The 25444-nt window shown below is 36.1% G+C and overlaps 1 protein-coding gene across 1 annotated transcript in view; it reads left to right on the top strand.

Annotated features, from left to right (window-relative positions):
* The window catches only part of THSD7A (thrombospondin type 1 domain containing 7A), an 809828-nt gene that overhangs the window by 85984 nt on the left and 698400 nt on the right, over positions 1–25444 (top strand). The window contains exon 2 of the mRNA XM_057504555.1: positions 9934–9966. The gene's annotated coding sequence lies outside the window, so the exon portion shown is untranslated. The remainder of the gene's footprint in view (positions 1–9933; positions 9967–25444) is intronic.

Below are 25444 nucleotides of genomic sequence, written 5' to 3'. Positions count from 1 at the left end.
AAAATGTTATTTTTAAATTCTTCTCTTACGTACTGGAATATTTTGCTTTTATATTGAACTCCCACGAGGGCTGCACACCGCACCAAAGGGGCCCCTCTCCGTGTTTGTCCTTCGTCAGCTCAGAGTTCTCACTCCGTCTGCAGGCACAGGAGAAACAGGAAAAGCCCAAGGACAGTCCAAGGAGCTTCACTGACTATTTATAGAACAACCTTAGGTCAGAGAATCAGCTCTTCAAAGAGGGGGAACTACAGCTTTTGCTGTGGGTTTAATAGGAAGAGCAGCAGTGTGAAATATAAGGAAACAACTCCTAAATCAAAGGGATACTTTGCAATTGTAAAAGAATGTCTTTTACAATTTTACAAGGGATAAATGTAAAATCAACGATGAGCAAAAGTGAAATGATTCTTGGTGTTATCTATGCTTTCTCTTTCATTGTTCTCTTGGGATGTTATATCTTGAGTATATTTTCTTAGGCAACTTCTACTGCCTTGCAAGACCCACCCAAATAGTGAACTATGAAAAGTTAGCATCGCTTTTGCACCTTAAATATGAGCTGTATACTCCTGTTGAATTTTTTGTAAGAATAAAAAGTGATAAATGTTATTGCGTGGTGGCTTTAAAGAAATTATACAATTTAAATAATAGTTAAAATAATTCATTTTAAATTCCACTCTTGTGCATCATAAATCCAGCCCAGTTGAACATTGACAGTGCAAGATACTTTTTCCTTTTTTGTTTGGAATCAATTTCATGGAGCTGTAGTTTTTTGCAATGCTTTTATTATATAACTGGGCCCAGAAAATTACCATCCCCCATCTGCTCACTATAATGTTTTCTTCCTATTTTGTTCCAGAAGATGCCAAGACAGCCTCCTGGTGGGTTACCTTGGCAACCTCATGTATCATGTTTTAGAATGTCCCAGGGCTGCAGTTTTATTTCCATTTGCATGCACTTCAGTGAGCTAACTGTAAATTAAAAAGGCCTGTTGTAGAATCAATCCTTTTTTTTTCCTTATAGAATAACTATCAGATAATTTGGATTGCTGTTTGGTAATATCCAGTTATATTTAGTACTGTATAGAAAATTTGGATTACTCTTACTTAAAGCCATGGTATTTTTCACATGGCACTTCGGAAATTGATGCTGTAATGCCACATAATATAATGCATAGTGTATAATACACATAAAATACCACTATGACTGCTTGATCTCATCTTTGAAAATCATGTCACTGTGCAGTCTTTTGATGACAACCATACAGGGCTTTTCTCAATGGAGTTTTTGACATGTCAACCAGTGTAAGGATGCAGAGACTCAAGATTTTATTATATCAAGCTACTGATTTCAAACACCCTCCAATCAAAAGAGTATTGAAAATACCTTATTTAAATATTTCTCCTCTGAAGAGTCACATCTCTAGGTATATAGTGACCAAATTCCTTTCTTATAACCTTAAAATACTTTTATCATATTTTGTGAAAAATAGCTTATAATTTACACTAATCTTCAAAGATAGACATCTGCAGCTTTATAAAAAGCCAGAGATACAGAAGGACTGAAATTTGAGCATAGTTGTGTATAAAAAAGTTAATAGCAAAGCTGAAATGAAAAGTAATTCTCTTGGAAATTCCAGTATTTATATGGTATCAGACTGACAGCAATGGATCATTGTTTTCACTTGGGGAGAAAAACTGCCTTCATACATGCTCCCCAGTCAGCAAGATATGCTTTGCTTCTCTGTAAAGAGTTTAGGCTTTCTATGATCACTTAAAACATTCTAGGAGGATATTCTGTTACATAGTGACATTTTTCCATTTGACCCAGACTCAGTGTTACCTTGATATTAATAACCTTCTTTTTCAAAGAGGGTTTCTGAAGAGCTTTTCCTAGTAATTTTGTGTACCACCATAAATTGAGCTGTATATCCCCCTTTTATTCTTTAGGAATCCAGGCTGAACATGCTTCATTCACTATGTGCAGGGTAATTCAGCTGCTACTTTCTTTTCCAGTGTTTCCTTTAGGCTTGATTAACCTTGGCTGTCATATTTTAACTTTAAATTTAATGAAAACACTGGAAATAGACAATCTTTGTTCATGAATTTTCTATATTCCAGAGTCTGTCCCATCTTAAGATGTTAGGAGAATCTTCCAATATAATGCACCCATTAAGGATGTCTGTGCCTGAATATCATTCTTCGGTGAACGTCCTTAAAGCAAATATGGTTCCTTTAGACATGAACTTAAAACAGACAATTCCATACTTAATGAACCTGGTGTGAGAGATGATTTTTTAATTTTTAAACTCCAAGGAAGTGTAAACTATCTTGATATTATCTTAGTGTAAGCATCCTTTAAAGTAGACAATAAGGAGACAGAAGGATTGATGCAAGGACTAACTTTGACAGTGTTATTCAGCTTGTTCACAGTAGATAAACTATCAAAATCCCAATCTGACTAGTCCACAACTTGTTCTTAAAGCACTCTTAAGGTCTTCTAAAGACTTTAGCTGTTCATGACACCAATGCTTGCTTCTATTTTTTTTTTAGTTTGGTAGTTTTAATAATTTAACAACTTAGTAGTTCTGAATAGTTTTGTTTGTATATCAAAGGCAGATTATTTCTCCAATGACCATAGTAAGCTTAGCTAGCACTACATGACTAGTGGAATTTATCAGCTCTGGTTGTAGTAAAAGATGAATAAAACTCATCTGTTTCAACTCAGGGCATCTTGTCAGTCAATATTATTCTAGGCAAAGCTCCTCTCTTGTTTTCATTCTTTCTTCGTCTGATTTTTTTTACAGCTTTATCATGGTATAATTTAGATAAAACAGACTACATGTATTTAAAGTATGATTTGATGAGTGTTGACATATGAATACACCTATGAAACCATCACTACAATCAAGATAATGAGCATATCCATTAGCCACCAAAGTTTCCTTGTGCTTCTTGATAATTTCTCCTTCCTGCTATTCTCCCAACCACAGATCTGTTTTTTTTAATTGAAGCATAATTGATTACAATCTTATATTGATTTCAGGTATACAACACAATGGTTCAACAGTTCCCAGTATTATTAAATCCTCATTCCCTACCAGGGCAGTTACTATCTGTCAACATAGGAGATGTTACAGAACCATTGGCTATATTCTCCATGCTTTACTACTATTCCCCTGACCAACTTGTATTATTGGTAAGCACTGGTCACTTCTCCGCACAGATCTGTTTTGTTTTGTTTGTTTCTACAAATTAGTAAGCAATTTCTAGAGGTTTTTTAATAAATGGAATTATACAGGGTGCTTTCATTTGTGTCTGGCTTCTTTCATGAAACATAACTATTTTGAGATTCATCCATGTTGTAACATAACTATTTTGAGATTCACCCATGTTGTATGTAGTGTATAGTATCAGTAGTTCCTTTTATTGCTGAGTAGTAGTCCAGTGTATATAATTTGTTTATCAGTTCATTTTTTAATGGACATTTGGGTCATTTTCAGTTTTTGTCTACTACAAATAAAGTTATCATGAACAATCATGTATGTCTTTGGGTGGACAAATGTTTCATTTCTCCTTATAAACACCTAGGTGTGGTATGGCTGAATCATATGGCAGGTGGATATTTACATTTTAAAGAGAGTGTCAAACAGTTTTACAGAATGGATGTACACCATTTTACAATCTCACTAGCTTTGTGCAAGAGTCCCCATCCCACTAACAGTTGGGCCTTTTGGTCTTTTAATTGCCACCATTGTAATATTTGCTTAATGGCAATTCACTGTGGCCTTAATTCTCATTTCCCTAATGACATTGTGTTGAACCTCTTTTTGGTGTTAATTTTCCATCTATATACCTTATTTAGTGAGGTGTCTGTTTAAACTGTTTTAGCCCATTTTCTATTGGGTTTTCTTACTATTGAGTTTTAACAGTTCTTTATATAGTCCAGATACAAGTCCTTTGTCAGATGTTTTCCAAATATTTTCTCCCACTCTGGAGTAGACCTTTTCATTTGTGGTATGGTATCTTCAAAAAGCACAATTTCCTAATTTAAGAAAATCTAATTTATCACTTTATTTTTTCTTTTATGGATTATGCTTTTGGTTATATATTGAAGATATTTTTGTTTAACTCAAGGTCTCAAAGGTTTTTCTGCTCTCTTATTGTAGATATTTCATAGTTTTAGGTTTTTACATTTAAGTTTCTGATCTGTTTTAAAAATTATTTTTATATGTGTACAAGGTATGGGTTTAGAGTTTTTAATTTCTTTCCTTTCCTTTTTTTTTTCTTAATGCACAGAGGTGTGCATTAGTTCCAGTACCATTTGTTGAAAGATTATTATCTTCCATTGAATTCACTTTGCATCTTTGTTGAATATTAATTGCCTATATATGCATGGTCGAATTTCTGGAGTCTGGATACTCTTTTCCATTGATCTATGCATTTCTTTTTTAAGTTGTTCTTTGGTTTGTTTTCCCCTTTGTCCTGTCTCCACTCTTTTTTTCTGTCCCCAGATATAGGCTTGTTATTGTATGTGTATGTTTAACATGTACATACATGTATACACATATACATATTTTTATATACATATTATATACTTAGTATATATGTCTTAATTTACATGAATACTTTTGTAAATAGTCTATTTTACTTGATACTTTTTATAATATATATTGATAGCATATTCAAAAATATACTTAAATACTCATGTTTCTTTATGTAAATTTACCTAGTGAATTGTGGGTAATTCCTTCAGAGTATCTGACAGTGAGCATCCACTACATTTTGCTTATCCATTCCCAGAAGAATAGATTTATTATGTATATGCCTTCAACTTTCTGGAACTACATACAACACGGTAGTGCATACCATTGTATAAATACCTTTGTGAAACTCTGCATTTCTTTAAGGTGAGGCCATTAGAGCAGAATTTATATACCTACTCAATTGACTACATGCTGACCAACTACTTCTCAGTAAAACCAGAAAAATTTATATTCTAACCAACTGTGCATGAGGATTCCTAGTTCTTTCCATCCTTGAAAACACTTGGTGTTATACCAGTTCAACAGATGTAAAAGTATATCTTCACAATTTGCATTTCTCAAATTACTAGTAAATTTGAGTAACTCATTTACATATAAACTACATGAGTTTCTCCTTCTGTATCTTGTTTTTTAATTGTTTTGCCAATTTTTCTGTTATGTTTGCTATCCTTTTCCAGTTTAGTTGCAGAAGCTTCTATATTCTAGACTTGTTTTACATTTTACAGTTGCGTTGCACACTAGAAGCTTCTGCAGTGATGGAAGTGTTCTTTCTATATCTGTGCTAATACTACTGAGCACTTATAATGAGGCTAGTGGCACTGAGGAAGTGAATTTTTCATTTTACTTAATTCCAGCTAATTTACATTTAATAGTCGCATGTGTCTAGTGGCTACTGTGCTAAAGAACACAGTTCCAGACATCAGTCCTGGGACAGAGTTATATTCTCCAATTGGCATCTTCTTGGCTGTTATCTGTCTGCTTCATTTTTCTGTGTTTGTTTTCATGTGTCTTCACTTTTGATCTACCTGAACACATCGATTTTTGGCTTATGATTTTTAGTGGCAGGGTCTACTTTAATAAGTATATTCCCAGGTTGAGGTCACAAAGACACTCCGGCCATTACTTATGGTGTCAGGTGATGATTCAGTCTTATTTTCCTCTGTGTAATCACATCTGTTTTTTTCTCCATAGTCTATTAACCATTCTCTTTGCTTTGTAGAGGCTTATTTATCATGTATCAAAACAATGTTTATATCTTACTGGGCTCTGTATTCTTTCCATTGGGTTATTTCTCTGTTGTGCTTATTCCGTAAGCTTTTACTCTTGTATTTATATCTTAATACCCAACAGGACATGTATCTGATTTTTTTGGCCAACTTTTTCAAAAATGCCTTAGCTCTTTAATAAACATATTTTAAACCCTAATCTTCATTTATTAAGGTATAATTTATATACAGTATCCAATTCAATGAATGTTTATATGTGTATATAACCATGTCACTCCCACCTACGTCAAAATGTAGAATATTTCCACCATTATCAAATCTCTCCATGCCCCCTTATACACTTCACCTCTAGAGGTAATCAGTATTCTGAATTCCATAATAATAGGTTATGTATTCCCTTGGTCTGACTTCCTTCAATCAACATAATGTTTCTAAGATTCACTCATGTTATTGCACCAGTAATTTGTTCTTCTTATTGTCTTTTGTACTCCATTTTATGATATACCACTTTTTGTTTATCTCATTTCCTGTCAGTTGACATTTGGATAGTTTCAAGTTTGGAGCTATTCAATGGTATGCTGGTACACTGGCTGGGGTTGGGGGTGAAGTGGGGTGGGGTAGGGAGAACACACTAATCTGTACTATTTGGCAATTCCCCTGGTATAAATACTTTGGCTATGGCCAATTTCAAGCTGCATGGCTTAACAATAAGCTTGCAAAATTTCCTGTGAGCATCTGCAATCTGACTCCAGCATACACTTGGAGCTACTATGAATAAAGCTGCTCTGGATATTCTTGTACCAAGATTTGTGTTGTTTTTCTTTTGGTACATATACTTGGGTATATGCTAATTGCAGGATTTTTGGGTCATGGAGTAGATGTATGTTTAATTAATAGAAACTGACAAATTTCCCAGTTTGTTGATATTTTTCAAAATTCATTTTCTCTATATATAGACATAACTTGCAATTCTTCTTGATCCATAAGATATATATCTTTTGATGTTAAACTTTATATGCGTTGATAATGTCAATCATATTTGATCATATTGTGTTCTCTTTTGAACACACTTTTGGATTTGTTTTAGTGTTTACGTTTTTTTATATAGACTGTCTTTGCTCAAATGGAAGCAAAAATATAATATTATTTTACAAATTAAAATTAAAATTTTAAGTGTATAAATTAAAGCATATAAGCAACTCCACCCTTCCAAATTTCTACTCTTGCTTATTTTTAATCTGATTTTTCTTATTCTTTTTTTTTCCTCATTCTTTAAGGCCATAATCCTAAAACCATTGTTTTCAATCTTGGCAGTACACTGGAATCCCTGGGGAGCTTTTACAACAAATTCCAGGTCCTCACCCTCCAAATCAGAATCTCTGGGGTTGGAACCCTGGAACTCTTATTTTTAAAACTATATAGGTGGTATCTATATGTAGCCAGGGTTGAGATTCACTATTCCAAAAGATGTTGGAATTTGAGGCAGGGTGTTGTAAACATTGAAGTTATTAATTTTCTTACTTAACTCTCTTGATTAGTTCTGAAGCTTACCAACAATCTATCTAGTCATTTTAAAGTAAACTATATTTTTCCCCCTATTTTCTGCCCCTGTCTATCCTTTTCCTGTTGCCTGAAGAGAAATGAAGAAAAAGTTCTGAGTGAGGGACTGCCACATGTCCATAGTCTCAATAAGTCCTTTGGATTTTTCTACTGGGAGAAACCCTGAATTTCAACTTCCTTCTTTTCTCCTTCCTTGCAACAAATAGGTTTTCCTTGTTTGTTCGTTTATCTCTGTCTACTTCTGCTAACCACGTACTTCCATAAAAAGCATATTAAAAGAACTATTTTTAAAGTCTCATATTCCTAATTAAGAAAGTGGAATTTTCTATATTCTTAATATTTTGGGGGTACATTTGATGAGGTATCTTTCAAGTCCATCAGCAGAGGAGCCTCTCCATGTATCTTCTTTTGATCCTCAAAGTAGGGGTTGGTATGAGACAATTGAGCCTCCAGAAGCACCCACAGTCACAGAATGCATTAGCTGTAGTCTGAAGACTAATTTCAGGTTTATCACCTTAAACCTAACCTTCACTTGGGTATCTGGTTATTAAAGGGCAAAAACATCTCACCATGCCCAGGACAGGCCCCACAACAAAAAATTATCTTGCTTGAAGTGTCATCAGTGCTGAGCTTGAGAAACCCTGGCTTAGGTTCAATGGGTGATAATTTCAAGGTTACCTAAAAAGAGCCTATTCACTGAGGGCTGAAGATAGAGAAGGAGAAATTTCACTGAGGCAGATTGAAATAAGGGTTAAAGAAAGCCATGGGTTCACCGTGTGGCCCTCAAGTGACGCACTCACATGAGTTTCACCTGCCACTTTCAAAAGTAACGAACAACCTGTGTAGCTTTTAAGAAATTAGATCTGAAACATTCTATCAAGGGTATTGGGGGATCGGATTGGTGGTAGCTTTTGGCCTTTGTATATCACTAAGGACAGTCAGGAAGAAAAAAAAATAGGGAAAATTAAAGTAAGAAAGAAAATCTAAAAAGGTAAGCATGGGAAGGAAACAGGAATACAAGGGTGTGTATTCTATGTAGGATTGTTGTGTGTACCTTATTTGGGGGGTGGGGGTGGGGGTCGGAAGGAGTTGGGGACGATGTGGCTTTGACTCTGGATAAATTCAGGGGCTGGGGGGCGCATGTGCCCTTAGACGGTACAGTGGACGCTGGTCCCAGGACCCAGGAGGGCGCTGGGACACGGGGCTTGGGTTGCGAGCCTGGCCACTGGCCCTCGTGGAACCCTTGCGAAGGGAAGTGGGTGTCGGGGCATTGACAAGCATGCACAGGAAAGGGGCTGGGGCGTGCGGGGCCGGGACCCGAGAGGCCGCGCAGAGAGAGGCGCACAGGGTCCTCGAGGCTGCCTCGCCGTTGGAGCAGCGTGGGCGCGGCGCGGCCCGGCCCGCGATGGTCGGTGTGCGGGGTGCCGACGTCTGGCGCCGCTCGGGGAGAGCAGCCAGCAGGTGCCCTCTGCGCGAGCGCTTGTGGGGAGTGCGGAGCCCTGCTGGCTCCAGGAACCAGGCTGCGCCCCGGGAAGCGGCAGCGTCCCTCTGCCCCGCCGCCTCACGTCCTCAGCATCATAGACTGAGCAGCTTGGCCCACTCCTCCTTTGCTCGAGGGCGCGTCTGGGAGCCCCATTGCGCCTGTCGCGACTGCCTCGCAGGATCTCAGCTTTCCGCCCAGTTTTTTTGTTCTGTGCTTTTACCTAGAACCCACAGTGCACACTGTTGCTTCTAAGTTTTGTCTGTTTAGTTAGACAATATGCCGAGAACTGAAAGTTCCAAAATAGTTCCTCATCCCACCCCCCTTGGTGGGGGAGCAATGGAGTAGGCTGCGGGGAGATTTGGACACGATGGAAACAGTAATACTTTAAATTAGTGCGCATATGGTATTGTTTTATTAATCTAAGCTGTCACCTTTTATACCCTCGAGCAAATAGGACCTGAAGTTAGACTCAGTGAAAAATGATGCTCATGTCCAGAGTAAAATTTAGGGAGTTCTCATTAGATAAGCACACATAGTTAACGGAAGAATGGTATTCAGGCCACGATTCTCACCTGACTCTGGTCTGCTTGCTCACTGCATACCTGCTGGCATGTATTACTACTGACTATATAAAGAGCTCTGTCAGGTGCTCTGGGCTGCAGGCTGCAGGAGGGCAGAGGCCGGAGCGGTGGCAGTGCCTAGGAGAGAGACTAAGATGGCTGCAGGGGCAGAGAGGCCCGGAGATGGAGAGGCCCGGAGACAGAGACCTGCTTGCTGCATACAGACTCGAGCTGAGGTGGACAGGATTCTAATGCTTGACCTGCCACCCTGGGAATTAAGTTGGGTATAAGCCCTTTCACCCCAAGAACTTTCATTGTCAATTTTTGGTGGCACCAAATCAAGAGTGAACTTGCCTGGGGCTAAAACCCACTGGCAAGACAAGTGGGTTTAAAATTAAAAGATGTGGTTTGATTGGTGGGCCTGTGCTGTATAGCTGTATTTTCACACTGTACATTCATAATTGGCTTCTCCATTCCCAACAGCTTTAGGTAGACTGGATGGAGATGATGGTAAGGTATTTTTCCAGGTGGTTCTGATAATTTTCCTTATTTCCTCCCAAACAGAAAATCCTCAAATCCTTCTGGACTGGAGACTGGGTAAGTTATCATTTAACTTTATAAATTACTGAGGGTTTTTTTTATTTTTTCTGCTAGAGGTTTTCCATTAGTCATATTTTTTCTTAAGCATGAAAGTAGTAAAAAGTAGTTTTGAGTTTGGTGGTGAATACCTTTAAGCTGTATTTGGAATGTCATTCAGATGAAATATTTTTGTCTGCACATGAGCATGACACACAACATGTACTAAGTTCACTGTGTGCAGGCAGGCCTAGACTTATAAAAATCAAAGTCTAACTGGGCTACATGGAAATAACTTTATAAGCTAATTAAGCATTTAACTTTAATTTGGTTTACATGTCTCAGGCTGACTGAATGAGCTGCTCCATTTAAATTGGGCTCTCCTGAGCCCCTTCTCAGCCTTAAAATGTGAACTATTTTTCCTTATTTCACTGACATTTACCTTGAATCATTAGTATCTATGAAGAATTTTGATCATTTAATTAAGGTATTTTATTATTGGTAGGCCATGGTTACAAATTCTTACATGGTATTTATATGGATTGCTGTAATATACATATGTAAATTTATGTGAAGTTGACAAAAATATTAAATTTGTTCTGTTTGATTAGAAGGTGAATATACATATATTTGTGGAACTTTGAAGGACTAAGGATTTATTACCCCTTTTTCTGGTTAATATTAATAATTTGGTCAAGATTTCTCAGCCCTTTATGACATATTGTTTGGGATTGCTTAAGTCTGGATAGTCTGCAGATTGGATTCTGTAAACATGTTCTTCAGCTGTTTTCCAAGGTTACAGTTGGGAAAATTCTGCCTTTAACCTCTTTCTAAGGTATCATAACCGGGTGTTAGGTTGGAGAATTTCAACTAAGGAAAACAAGAATTGTGTCAGTGGATTGGGTACATTCCAAGTCCAATCTATACCACCCACGTGGGACTAGGAAAGAAGGTAGTGAAAATATACTTTTCAATTTTGATCTTATCAGTTACTAGGAGGATATATTGAGGGAAGCTAGAGGTTTGATGAGGATGTTGAGACCTATGGAGAAGGCTTGTTTGGGCCAAATGATCAGTGCTTCCACCCCTTTCCCATGGAGGAATGGTAGGGGGTGTTTTATGAAGGAGGAGAAATGTTTCTCCCTCACCTGAAATCAAGGTGGAGATGCTTCAAAGTGTCCATTTTCAGGGCCTGATAGTGTTTCTTGGAGTTTTAGAGATTAATACTCACATGTGCCTGAAAAGATGAGATGGAGATGCCTCTGCCTGGCCACAGAGAGCTAGAATGCTGCATTAGGGGTAAGCGGCAGTGATATATATGGTGGGGGAAGAATGCGTAAGTTTGATTGTTGAGTCTTGGGGAGGAGTTGACTTGAAGTCATTTGGGAAGTGTCACACCCAAGAGGACCAACGGCAGACCCCTGGAGGGGCAGAGAGGCAAGTGGAATCCACCAGCAGAGAGTGAAATATTCCATGTCAGAGGAAGTTCAGCATTCACAGTGGTTGGAACTTTGAGAAATTGACAAACGTGTTCCTCTTCCCTGAGTCAGGACTTGTCCTGCTGTTACCCAGAGGCCCCTGCTTCCACATGACCATGGCACCTGCCCCTTTCCTCTCCCCTGATCGATTCCTACTGAGTCACACAGTTTAGGAAGGGGGCAAGGAGGAGGAGGAGAAAACACCTACCCTCATTACCACTCCAGGCTTCTTCTCAGCCTGAAATGGCTCAAAATGGGAAAAGCAGATGTTTTACTTTTCTGTGAAGTTTCAGGTTTTGATTATTATAGTAAGTGGACATTTTAACTAGTGAAATGAGATTATTCTTCTGAGTGAAAGGAACTATAAAACTGTGGATACTTCCTGAGGTCTTATCTAGGAGCAGTGAAAAAGATCTAGCCCACAGAAGGAGGTTGACAGAAAGTGGGAGAAAGTGCTTTATGTGCACTAAAGATTCCAACTTTGTAAATAAAATGGTTATTCCATGAGAATTCCTTGGATTCCCCTCAGTTGTGGGATCTTGGCCAACATGCTTAATCTGTCCAAAGCTTTGGTTTCTCTCTGAGTACCTGAGCACAATATTAATATCTATTTGAAATCTTATTGTGAGAAATAGGTAAGTATTAACAGTGCCTGACATGATGTAAGCAAAAATGATCTATTAATATCTTTTATTTTTACACAAATGTCATGGTTCCTAGTTCAGTGGTGGACTCAAGTAGGTACTAATTCCATATCTGTTAAGCTGAATTACCAGAATGACTTGCTGAGGCGATAGAAATCAACTGATTTCTGAGCTTGGGCTAGAAGACAGCAGTGACCAAAAGTATAAGCTTGTCTGATTGCGGATCCCTTGATTCAGGCTATTGCTCCCAGTATAGGGGAAGGAAGCTGCAACTTCCCTAACCAGTCTTTTCTGACTCCTTCAATAGTAAACATAATGAAACAGCTTCTTAAAGGTACAGCTAAATGTGTAGTAATAAAAATTGTGGCACAAATCAGGGACTCTGTTGGCCATTTTTATAAAATTAGTTTTAGGGAAAAAAAAGATTCTGATGAAGTTAAATAGGGAGTGTAATTGCTGAAAAGAAGGCAAAGCCAACATTTCTAGGTCAGATGACACAGAAGTCCAAATCCAAATGCCAGAGAATGATTTGCAAGTAACCCAATACCAAAGGTGCTTGCGGTGGTGGGTCAACATTTGAAATCTCAGAAGCATTCCTTTGGCTTTGAACACCAGGCAGGTTCATCCTCAAATGGTGACCATGTAAGAAGTAATAGCAGTTTTGTTTTCTTTGGCTTTGTAATTTTTGGTGCTCTGAGGAGGCAAATACAACAAAGTATTGGGAAACAAGAGACAAATAATAAATTCCAGAGGAGTGATATGTGTTTTGGAAGGTGCTAAGCATGTGTAGATGGGCTATGATAACCTCATAAGCACAAAAGTTTGGTGCTTCCTGTTAACCTTTTATAAAGTTACAAAAACAGGTGTCTGCACACCAGGCAAAATGCCCTTAGTAGAGCACCCAAAGAAGGCAGCATCTAGCTCACAAGTACCACACAATGACTTGTTTAGCCACACAAATTGAGCTGTAATAGATAAAAAGGGAATATCCATAGTGCATTTTTCTGTTCTTTAAGAAGATAAAAGGTACCTAGCACTTTGATCTTCTTGTTTCTGCTAGCTTTCTAAATATGGTTTCAGAGATACTTATTTCTCTACAAATATGTAACCACTAGGATCTGACAAAACAACTTTGTGCAAATCTGTGTTCATTTTCCCTCCACAACTTAGCACTTAAACTGCAGAGACTAAAAAAAAAAAATTGCCAAGCGTGGGAGTCAAAGGATCAGTACAAACTTGGAAGAATCTTTTTTATATTTTTAACTGTTCTCATATTGGGATATACATTATCATTATCTTTTCAAAGTATAAGCTATTTGTTTGTGAAAAAAAAGCCAAGTTTTGAAGAGCAGGAAATAGAGTTTTAATGGAAATGTTATAAATGTATAGGATTCTATATTTTTTAAACCTGTATCTTTCGTGTACCACCTTGTCTTTTGAAAACAAGTGCTTAAAACAGGCTTGGGATATAATTTTGAGTTAAAGTATACTCATAGGTCACATAGTCCTACTCCCTCATTTTATAGATGAATCTAAGGTCGAGGTCAGGCCAGGACTGGAAGCTAAAACCTAAGTATTCATTTTTATTCTTCGTTGTGAAAAGAAACCCAGAAAAGTTAAGACTCTGTGGCAATGTCGTTCCTTTTGTTTGTATTGTTAAGATGGTTGATTTTGGTCAATTTTCCATGAGCTTGGTATAATAGCTTAATTTAATATAGTAAACTTATTTCATGAAGGTGTAGGAAATATTTTAAAATCATTTCTGGAAATATTTTTAAATCGTTTAGGTAAATTAGTTTATTTAGAGCTATAAAACTCTACTTCAAAATGTAAGAACATTTGTAAATCACCTGGGGGAAAAGCCATAGGATTTTAAAATTATTGTTAACAGTTCTTTACTTTAGTGGAATATGGCAGTCTTTTATAAAACTCTCAATATGCTTCAACATTTTTTGGATTTGACTTTTGTTGAGTGGGAAAAACAGTTTTTAAGGAATTTGAGCCCGCATTCTTCAATTATTTGTTAATAATGTTCACTTATAACTTTAATTTCAGGGCTTGATATCTTAAATAGTCTCTTATGTGGTGTATGTACTTGAATGTTCAAATTCTGATAAACTCAAGTAGTTTTGAGTCATATAGTATTGGTCAAATTTACTAACTTCTTGGCATACCATTTTTATTAAATAGTTTTATAGGAGTTTACTGGATTATATACTAAAAATAACATAGTTTATTTATAATTGGTACAAACTATATATGCATAGAAATTCATTTACCTGTAAAAATCTAACCTTTGAGAATTTTTATGAATAGCAAATAAATTCTTTGTTTAATAAGTGATAATGGCAACACTGGCAATCAGTTTAAAAGTAGTTGAACAGATTGTGGATGAATTAAAATATTATAAGAAAAAATATTTCAGTTTGAATTAGGCTACATTTAAACTAAAGAGGATATTAAATTTGTTAAATTACAAAATGAGCCTAATGATTTATAAGCCAAATGCTTGTGTTAACATGTGTGTTACTGAAAATAGTACCTTTATGATATAAACAGTGAATAAAATAACCATTCCATTTTCCTTAGAAGCTTCTGAAAGTTTCTATAAGAACCAGAAATTTTATAAGTATTCATCTACTCTTTAAGTTCTTTTCATTAAGCTTCTCTTTCTTCAATCACCATGATTTAAAGTAAAACATCTTTTCAGTAAAAATTCCCCTCAATTTCACCAACCATGTGGCAGACTTGATGTGAAACTGCCTAAGTAATAGTGAAAGCTGTTAGAGACAAATACAAAAATGCCATCAGTAGTTTCACAGGAATTTTCATTTCTTTAATGTGTAGTGATGTTAAAATCACTGGGAGTATGTGAAGGGAGATTTGGGTCATTAAGTAAAGGATAGATGTGTGGTTCATCCATGTCAGTTCCTGAAATTGGCTGTAAAATGCATCATGAAATAAATTTCTCCTATTTGCTATTTTGTCTCTAGGTCCCTCTGATATTATGCATCATGAAACCAACAGACTGAAGTTGTGGGACTTAAGTACTTAATTAGGTGATCCAAATCAGATATTAAGTACAGGAGTCTGGGACATCTATGAATATCTTAAACATTGTTTCTAATGTGTGATAATATATGAAAGACATGATTGAACTTACCTTCTAGTAGCTGTTCAGGAATCCAGAGCTGCATTCTGTTCTTTCAAAATTACATTGTCATTAACCTGTGATTATTGTTTATCCTACAAAACAAAGGTAATGTTCTTGCTAGCATAAATCAGTATCAACATGATAGCACCTTGAGTCCCATACTGGAAATTTTATACTGTCGCATGTAGGGAGGATGCTGCACTTTTGGTAAAGAAAAGCAAAGGAAACAAGCCCATTAAGGGTGAACAATTTGGACTGTGAAGTGACACACTGCATGTGAACCATGGCTTCACCATTTCCTAACCATGTGATTTTGGACCTACAAGTTATCATCCCTGAGGCTCAGTTTCTTTATTTGTAAAGTAACAGAATATTTATACATTCTTCAAAGCATCGCTGTGAGGATATGTAAAGCACTTAGAATATTGCCTAGCACACAGGAATTATTAACAAATGGTAGCTACCAGCTAGTTTCCTCCTTTCTGTCCTGCCCTTCCACTTTTCAACTTACATTTTACTACTGACCTCTTGCTCCTGTTTCATCTACAAACCCTACAGATATGAATGACTAACTACTGTAAGACTAAATCGTGTGTACCTGGTTATATGGATAAACATATATAGAACTGTGTGTATGAGAGTGTAATATTTTGGCAGAAGGTATGTGAGAAGTCGTTATAGGGTTTCTGTTTTCCCTAAAGAACCATCTTAATAGAAGCAATTGTGTAGACTGTTCTACATATGCACTTAAACTCAATAATGTTTTCAAGCCTTAATCAGGGACTGACACAGGGCATGCATATCTGTTAGTGCGTACGTGAGGTCACTTGTTGCCAATCTCCTTTGAAGATTCCTTTAATGATGACAGGGCTATGAACCAGAACATGATAGTCAAAGAATTTTTTTCCCCCAAAGGATTCTAAAAATTAAGTGGGGGAGGCTGCTAATATAGTGGTTGAGATTATTGACTGAAGATTAAGATTCCTGCCTTCAGTATTTACTAGCTCTATGATTTTAAACAAGTTACTTAACTGGTACTCCTTCTTTAAAATGGTTTGAAAGTTAAGTATTTATTATTCACATAAATGAATTCATAAATTTGTATGTTTCTCACAGTTCAAATAATGATTAAAATAGGAGCTGACAAAGAGTAAACAATGAGACATGTGGCTGTAGTTGTTCTACACTTAACCCTTACCATCTGTCTGAAATGTTTGCCAGTTATTTCCCCCTAAATGAAGCATTCTCCAAGAATATCTCTAGTAGAGGACCAGTATATCATCTTTACATATGAACAACTGTCTTCATTTTAATTTGGAAACATGAAAAATTATGTCAAGGTGTAAAGTTAGACTGTATCCCACACGTGAAATAGTTTTTGATAAATTATTTGACATTAAATGGACACATAAAATAATTTTTCAATTTTCTACAGAATCTTATTTCCTAATGAGTGCAAATGAGAGGCTTCCTTAGTTGTCGAATTTGGTTTGGTTGTAGAAACAGCCTAAGAAATCTCACTTCCAGATATACTTCACCATACTGTGTCCTGCCACATCTAAACAAAAGACCAGTCACTTTTTATTATAGGATAAAACAATTTGTGAGTTCCCCAGTGACAGTTTTAACAAATGTTGAGACCTTGGAAGATCTATTAACATAGGAAAAATAAAAAGATATGATTATTTCAAAGACATGTATCCTTAAAGTTTATCTCAGCAAATGAGCCCCCAAAATCAAACTCATGCCCAGAAAAAATTCTTTTAAGCAAAGGTTGATGTTTTATTCTCCAAGTACATAAGTCCATATTTTATTAGTTTCAGAACAAAACATAATAGAGTTACATAAAATGAAAGGAAATGTGAGCTAGAATTGAAGAATTCTGAATGAGCAATTATTAAGGCTTTCATCATTGTGACTAGGGACAGCTGCAGGGTCACAGGCTCATGCTGTCACTCAACACTCGTCGAATATCTAGGGAGTGTGTTGAGTTCTGAGTAACAGAGCAACATCTATGGAACATATTGAATAATTACAAATCTTGTTTTAGCAATAAATTAAGTTGCCCAAAAGCCCTTTCAAACAACGTAGAGGATATTGTGAAATCAAGCATTTATTAGAATTGGCATTACTGTTTGGAAATGATTTATTTATGGACCCTACTTGTAGCTATGACATAATGATCATGAAACCCTTAAATTTAAGTTAAATACAACATAAATGTTAAAGGCTTTATAAAATGTTATGTTCTCCTAGGAATACAAAACCCTTTGGAGATGCTTTGTAAGGTATCACCTTGCTAAAGGAGCAAAATATAAGGATGTTTATAATAACTGCAGATGTCTAGGGAGCTGTAAAGACAGTTAAGTTATTATATGTACATTTTAAACTACAGTGTACCAAGAAAGTCAAGGGGAGTAGTATTTGGGCAGGAGAGGAGACTCTTAAAAAATGTGAGCTGGTTGGAAATGGGGAAAAACAATAAGAAAAATTCATACTCATCATAGACATGTCCAAGCTGCCTTTCTTTTTCTGTATTTGCAGAAGGAATGGAAGTAGGAATAGGAAAGGAGTAATTTTCTGGCAGATGGGTATCTGCAAGCTGGGAATTGTATAGACTAGAAAATGAGACAAAGTTTTTTATTATTAAGGACAGAGGGGCAAAATACAAAATTCAAATTCTGAGATTAGATAGAGATGAAAATAGTGTATAAGGTATTTATCTCTTACAGAAAAAGAACTCCCTAAAACTATATGTTTTAAGAGTTAGAAAATATTCTATACTCAAAACTATAGAAGACACAGAAATGAACTATTTCAGGGGCAGAGAAACATTAATTGTACTTCTTTGAACAGATCCTTATACCTTGCTAATTTGAGAATCATTTTTGTAATAGCATCGTTTCATGCTATAGATTTAGTAAAGAAGTAAGAGCTGGGGTATTATGATTGGTACACATGGTGTGGAGGGGGTTGTGGGGAAGGCAGTGTAGCACAGAGAAGACAAGTCGTGACTCTGGCATCTTACTAAACTGATGGACAATGACTGCTATGGGGTATGGGGGGACTCGATAATATGGGTGAATGTAGTAACCACATTGTCATGTGAAACCATCATGAGTGCATATCAATAATACGTTAATAAAAAAAAGTAATGAAAACTCTCCAGTTATTATATATTCCCTTTGTCCCTTTGTATTCCTTGTTTCCTAATGAAATACCATCTCTGTCAGGCCTTTGCCCTATTGCTCTTAGAAGCTGCCAATCTTCTTTATAATTTTTGTATTAATTCTCCCATAGTTTTAAAAATTCTTTATACTTTTTAATGTTAGTTCTTCATACTTATGTTAATGTTGTTTGAAACATCCTCTACTCTCTTTTCTGGCTATTTTAATAAGTACCTCTATTTACAAATTATAACTTTCCTTTTTAAATGGTTGAACACAATTCTCTTTTTTTCTTCCCACTTTTTTTTTGTTTTGTGATGTGATTGACAGATAAATTGTAAGATATTTAAAATATATGTTATGGTGATATTATGTACATATACGTTGTTAAAGAATTCTGCCCATCTAGTTAACACATCCATTACCTATCATATTTATCTTTGTGTGTGAGAACATTTAAGTTCTTCTCTTTTAGCAAATTTCAGTTATTTATACAGTGTTACCAACTAGTAGGTGCCGTGTTATATATTAGATCACAAGATCTTATTTATCTTAGAGCTGAAAGTTTATATCCTTTTACAAACATCTTCCTTTTCCTTCCAGCTCTTGACACCCATTTTTTATTGTTTCTATGAATTTGACTTTTTGTTTAGATTTCACATTTAAGTGATATGCTGTATTTGCTTTTCTGCATCTGGCTTATTCCACTTAGCATAATGCTTTGAAAGTCCATCAGTGCTGTTGCAAATGGCAGGATTTCCTTCTTTCTCATGGCTGAGTAATAGTCCATTTGTGTGGTGTGTGTTTGTGTGTGTATCACATCTTTTTATCTGCTGATGGACACTTAGCTTGTTTCCATAATTTTCTGGCTACTTAAATATCTATGACACGTAGCTGCAGTGGGGGAGGGGGATAGGAAGATGGGTGAAATAGGTGAAGGGAGAAAAAATTAGTAAGAATGTTCAATATCTTGATGAGGATGATGGTTATCTGTATGTACATGTCAAAATTCACTGAGGTGTACATTAAGATTGTGCATTTTATTGTATGTATTTGAATAAAAAAATCTTTAAAGGGTCAGATAAGTTCTGACTATTCTGTAATGTCCTTAAATTTTTTCTGAAGCCCTCATCCTTTTCACTAATTAAATTGTGATTGTTAATAAAAAATAATAATTTAAATCATTATTATTAACTATGAATACTTTTTAGTAATTATGAATCATGAAAACCTAACTCCAGAATGCAATTCCCTGAGGCATGGATGCTACGCCCTAGTTCTGTGTTTGTTTCTGTGCCAATAATAGTGACAGTCACAGACTGGAAAGAGAGATGAGGATCAATCAGTGGCAACATTTTGTTATGTTAAAATACTATACTGTAATTACAGAAATAACGACTACCTATTTTATTAAATTGTACTCTACTGCCATGCTGTAGAATGGAATTCACAAACCCTTCATAGATGTGTCTAAATTTTTATCGATGTGTAAAACTAGTATTTCAAAAATGGTGCCGGGTATCAGCTAGAATGCTGAGTTGATCAGATGTGGTCGTAGGCTGGCCAGACTCCGAGCTGAAGCTGTCTGAGAGTGAAGAGCAGTGAGAAGAGGAGGTGAGAGACTGAAAGGTGGGAGAGCACCAGCGCCAGAGCAAGGCGCTCGGTTTGTTCTCTTCTTTGTCATATTTCCTAGAAATTTGAGAACAGGGCAAGTGTTCACAAGTACGGGGTGATTGTGGCAATCTTATTATCAAAACCTAATTGTATCAGAAAAGGACTACTATAAATATATTTAAAAAAAATAAGGATCAAAATATCATAGTATGTACTGGGGTAGAGCAGACTTTAGTAAAATAGCATCTTAAAAATGAAATAAAAACTTACGCAAGTACTTATTTTCTCTGGTTTACAACAGCTTAGGGTATTTTCATGCTACTATTTTGCCCCAACAGATTGATAGGATTAAGGAAGGCCTGAGCCTTCCACTCTATATCTGAGTCCTACAGCACAGTCAGTACGAGAATCCCTTTTAAAAACATCTGATATCAATACTACCTCTTTTGCCAAAGGTCTTTATTAATGTCTTGTTATTCAAATTGTTCTTTTCTGAAGCTTCATTTGGTAGATTATTCTTTCAGTTTTTAATTTGACTCTGACATGTCACCATTTATCTTTGTCCACCTACTTTCCAACATCACTTTTGGTAGTTTGCTGTGTTTTCTGGTTTACTTTGTAGTTGATTTAAATTTCATTTGCACAGCATTTCAACACTCTAGTTGACAATCAGTGAGGGCCTGAACATTAAAGAGGTTGGGCAACAAATGTGGATAATATATTAAATGAGGAAATTAGAGTGGTAATGGGTTTTATAGGTCATCAAATCACTTATGAATATCTTTGGGTTAATGATGTTTTGTTTTCTAATCTGCTGTATAAATTCAGGGATTTGGAAAATGAATATTAGGATAATGAGAGATCCCTGTCAATATTTATAGCTAGAGGTATAGAGAAAGTTTCCTTAAAGTCAATCTGTGACTTCACGAAGGATCAAGAGTGACACGCATGGAAGCTTCTTAACCACTCCTCTTGGAACTCTGCCACTGGCCAGGTGGGTGAAACACATCTCCAAAGCACTCATCTCCCTGTGCATGCCAACCATGTTTCAAATGATTTTACTCACTCTCATACCTTCAAATACTATTGATTCGCTTTTCCTCCAATCCTCTCCACCTCCTTCTCTTTTATGATTGGTACCATCTTTTTAAGCAACTTCCAGCTGCTTTCTTTTCAAGATATCTTTAAAAAACTAATAGACTTTATTTTTTGATGAGTTTAGATTTACAAAAAAAAATTGAGTAGAATGTACAGAGAGATTCCCATATATCCTTCTTCTATTCCCTGATATAATTGTCCCTGTTGACATGTTGCATTCGTATGGTACATTTGTTACAATTGTCGAATGAATGTTGATATGCTTACTAAGTCTCAGAATTTACCTTAGGGTTCACTCTGTTGTAACTTTTATGGGTTTTACAAATGCATAATGTCATATATTGGCAATTACAGTATTATGCAGAATAGTTTCACCGTCCTAAAAATCTGTGCTCTGCTCCTTCATCCCTCTACCTCCCCTATCCCTGACAATCATTGCTATTTTTACTATCTCCACAGGTTTTTTCTTTTCCAGGATGTCATATGGTTGGAATCATAGAGTGTATAGCCTTACTTAGCAATTCCCTTGACGAGTCTCTTACTCCTTCTTTGGCTGAGGTCTTTACACCTCTTCCAGTGGCCTTCTGGGAAGGAGCTTAGATGGCTCCATACCACTCCTTGCCTCATGTAGCCTGTGTCTGGTCTGTGGAAAATCCTGACAGATTCTGTGCCTTAAACTCCAAGTACCAGTTGATCCCATATGGGATTACCCCTCCTTTGTGACTTCTGTTAGAAAGGTAGCCAGGTGCTCATCATCTTTGTTTTTCCAAATTAAAGTCAAAACCTGTCCAGTGAATCTTCTTCCCTACCCATAGCTCTTCTTCATTGACTTGAAGTTGGGAGATAGTGCTTCCCATCCCTCCATTCTTGTAAAGTACTCTACTTTAAACCTTTATTCAATGTGACTGAGGGATTTAGGAGTCACCTCACTGATTTTTGGCCTCCATTATAAATCCTTGTCTAGATCCTACTTCAGAAGCCCAATTTAACATCTTGTAGCAGATGCGACTCAGAGTGTATATTTCTTTTCTTGAAATATTCATAAGTTGATCAAGAATCCCTCTGTTTTCTCCTTTTTATACCAAAATATCATCCAAGTAGTACATTCCCAGACCCTTCAGTGTCATATTTCCTATCTGGATGCTATCTAATTGAGAACCTTTAAGTATATGGCAAGAAAATAAAACAAAACTACCAGACCAACAAATACTGAAACAACAGAAGAGCCATATGTGTGGCATGCATATAAATCAAATGCAAATATGATATACTTAACAATTTTAAATACTTTACATATTAGGGGAATGGATCATGGGGTGTTAAATTAAAATAAGAAAAAGGGTAGGGACTTGAGAGCTATCTGACTCCCCAAGACAGTGCTCTCCTATGAAATAGCATAAGAAATTAGTTAAAAGTTGTTTATGTACATATAACTTGTAAGTTTTCTATTCTGTTTTTCTTAGATTGCTAAGTATGAAAGCATGACCTACTTTTCTCCAACTTGTGCCTCATGTTGGGTGTTTATTTTATGCACTGCTATTTTCTCTTTGAGTTACTCTTCTACAGAAAGTACTTCCAAAATTGACTCATTAAAAACAGACAGTTCTGCAAATCTTAATCAAGGATTCATAGTTTGTAATTCATCCGGTTCTCTGAATTGCCAATTTTTGTTAAATTATTTACATAAAAATGAATACATTTTAACTGTTCCTTAATCGGCAGTATCTAATAATATCTCCTATTTGCTACTAGCCTTGTGGACATTAAGAAAATGCTTCTGAAAAATTCAGTTGGCATTTTGAGAGGCTGGCCTAGTTAATCCTATTTTTGGAAAATCACAGATTTGTGCCAGTACATACTTTCTCCTACAATTCCATCAGTCTTTTCCCTTATGCTTAATTCAGTCCATAGGCTCTGCCTGTTTAAAATTGTTTGCCTTCTTGCAACTGATAACCTGGAAAACACCAGCCAACAGAAGAAAAACTCAAGTGTGGTGTGACATAGTGGCCAAGAGCGTAAAACTAAATCAAGCCAAACTGAGAGAATTTGAACCTTTTTTGTCACTTCTTAGCTGGGTTACACTGGGGAAGTTTCATAAACTGTAATTTAGTTTTCTTATCTGTATAAAAAATAATTGCACATACCTCGTAGGGTAAAGATGAGGATTGAATGAGTTAATGTACATAAAGGGCTTCTCAGTGCCTGAAACATGGAAAGCACTCAGCAAATATATGTGTTTTAGTATTTGTAAAATAAAGATAGTTAAAGGAAAACACGCCAAATCCTAATCTTTGTCTAGCAGTAACAAGAATCGTACCATTTTCAATATTTTCACATAAGGAATAAATGAAAGTTCAGTGAACTTCTTTCCTGTGATTACAGACCTTGGCATACTGGCTCAAGAAACTTAAAAAGAAAAAATCAAACACAGGACACTAGGACTTAACAAGATGTTTTAGCGGTATTGTTTCACTTCACACCACTTGGAGAAAAGTTCAGAAACGTCCTTGGCTAATCAGAATATTTAAATCTAATCTATACCTTAGGAAAAATAATGGTCCTCGGTAAACACACACCCTATTTCATAAAGAACTGATTCCAAAAAAGAAATAACACATCAACTTCTTGGTGGGGTTCTGGAGCTGGTGGTTAACCTCCCTTGCCTCTCACAGAGGAGCCTTTATGAGAATCCCTGCACTAAGGAGCTTCTGTGCAGTTCCAGAATCTATGGCTGGAAGCTCTTGATCTCTTGCTGGCTTAAATAACCTTCTTTGATTTTGGAGCAAGTTATTCTGAATACTTGCTCCCATTCCAGCATTCTACCTTCTTTGCTGCTTAGGTTTTCCTCTTCTCCTGGTTTGCTCTTCTTGTAAATTTAGATATGCAGATGACAGGGAGATTGTCACATGCAGTGTCATAGTGAGGGACAAGGTGAAATATGGTTTCCTAGTTCTCTCCAGTCAGCCCTGCAGCCTTCCTGCCAGTGCCCACACTATAGAGAAAGCTTGAGGAGAAAACACAGTGTAAGGTTGTAAAATCCAGGGATGATTTTAAAAACTGTCTTTGAAGTAATTATGTTGACAGTTACTTATCCTATATTACAGTGTGAAAAAGATGAAAGGTTTCTCTTCAAATGTATTTTTTTCTAATATGCATTTCATAAGTTTTAACATAAATGATCAATAATGTTACACATTTAAAAAATATTGATCATAGCTCTCCATGAATCAATACTAATTTCTCAGACAAATTAGTCATTACATTGACCAAAACCAAGTCATTATATGCATATTAGTTAGGTACCACAACATAAACTGAATTAATTTAAGAGGTGAATGAAGAACATGCAGTTCCTTATATTACTTGATATTTGAAACTTCCATCCTTAATTCTCTACCACACTTTTACTGCCATCAAATTATTCCAATGGCTAAACTTTCAGCCATCTGCTCATTGAGTAAAATAAAATATATAAAATATCCTGTACAATGTCTGGCACATAAAGGGGCTCATTAAATATTATATTCTTATCTCCAATTTTCATCTTTTAAAATGAGGATATTAAGAATTTAACCAACTGTATTATATATGTATAATACGAGAGAATTTGGCATTGGAATCAAGGACCAAAAGCTCCCTTATGATGTGGTTGGCTTATTCTGTGAGTGGGGAGTTGGATGGAGATTATAAAATGGAGAAGTACTTCAATGTTTTGAAATGGCATTTGATAAAAAATGCACTCTTCTGCCCCTCTCCAGGGCAGTCTGTAAAATCTCAGGTATGTGTGTTTGTATTTGAGACTTAGAGTTTGAAGTATTTTTTAAATTATTTTTCTCTGTGCTCCTGACTGTCAAGTATGGTATGCCCAGATCCATTCTGTACCAAAATTATCTTTACTACAGCATGAGGGAATCCTGAGATATCAACTATACATGTTGAGAAAAATGAAAACATTACTGTTTTTTATTAAAATTTAAAATAATAGGATGAGTCATGTGATGTTGCTGTATCCGGCTATGTTAGACCTTCAGAAAAGGTCAAACTAATATTCTCTACTAGTCAGCAGCCCCCTTACCTGTGAACAGATCATAGAATGCCGTGGGCTATTTGTACCCAGTCAGGATGCTACTTTTTATTTTACTTGACTACACCCTCGGTTCTCTTCTCCTAACCTGCATTGCCTAGTGGTGGTCTTTTTACTCCACTTGAAGGCACTCTGTCTTTTCTATTACTAAACACACCTAGGCTAATATTTTTTTAGTTTAAACTTGTGCCACAAAGGGAAAAAGCTTGACTTGAAATAACTTGCACTTTATGCCCAGCAAAAAATACCAGAGATAAGTA

Source organism: Manis pentadactyla, chromosome 7, assembly GCF_030020395.1.
Source record: "Manis pentadactyla isolate mManPen7 chromosome 7, mManPen7.hap1, whole genome shotgun sequence".
Taxonomy (NCBI): Eukaryota; Metazoa; Chordata; class Mammalia; order Pholidota; family Manidae; genus Manis; species Manis pentadactyla.
Note: the sequence above shows the minus strand (reverse complement) of the source record. Positions and strands in the feature narration are given on the sequence as shown.